Source organism: Pygoscelis adeliae, unplaced genomic scaffold (genome assembly GCF_000699105.1).
Source record: "Pygoscelis adeliae isolate BGI_AS28 unplaced genomic scaffold, ASM69910v1 Scaffold259, whole genome shotgun sequence".
Taxonomy (NCBI): Eukaryota; Metazoa; Chordata; class Aves; order Sphenisciformes; family Spheniscidae; genus Pygoscelis; species Pygoscelis adeliae.
The window spans coordinates 124,355-124,918 of NW_008825497.1; positions in this window are offsets into that span (position 1 = coordinate 124,355).

Below are 564 nucleotides of genomic sequence, written 5' to 3' on the forward strand. Positions count from 1 at the left end.
TTTAGTAATACTTAAAATAGCCCAGCCAGCTCGCAGCAGTCCATATAGACAGTTCTATTTCAAGCACACGCAACTTACTGTTAGAGATAGCACAAGAGCAACCCGCTTTCTTCACTCATGCTTGACATTTATCTGATGCTTTGACTATTTATGCTAAGGCAGTGTGAAATTGCAAGCTTGCACATTGAGCAGCTTGGACACTCGCAACGCAATTCTAGCGCCAATAAACGAGGCGGTTTAACTGAGCTTGTTAACCGAGACCAATCTGGAAGCTCATGCCAGGCACAGGAATCACAGACCAGGCAGAAATTTACTCCCGTGTCTCTCCCTGCAGACAGCAGCACCGCCTCCTTATTTTTGCCCAGATATTTTGCCCACCGCTGACTTACTTTTGCCCAAAGCCCAGCTAAGATTCTGCACCTACTGAGCTGACTTCTCCCCTTCCCCACCCGGCCTCCCAACCCCCACTGCCGCTTCTCTACGGCAGAGCGCGCCTAAGCCTCGGAGATATTCCTTCACCTCTGCCCCCCCGCCGGGAATTCGTCTCTGGCCTCTGCCAAGCTG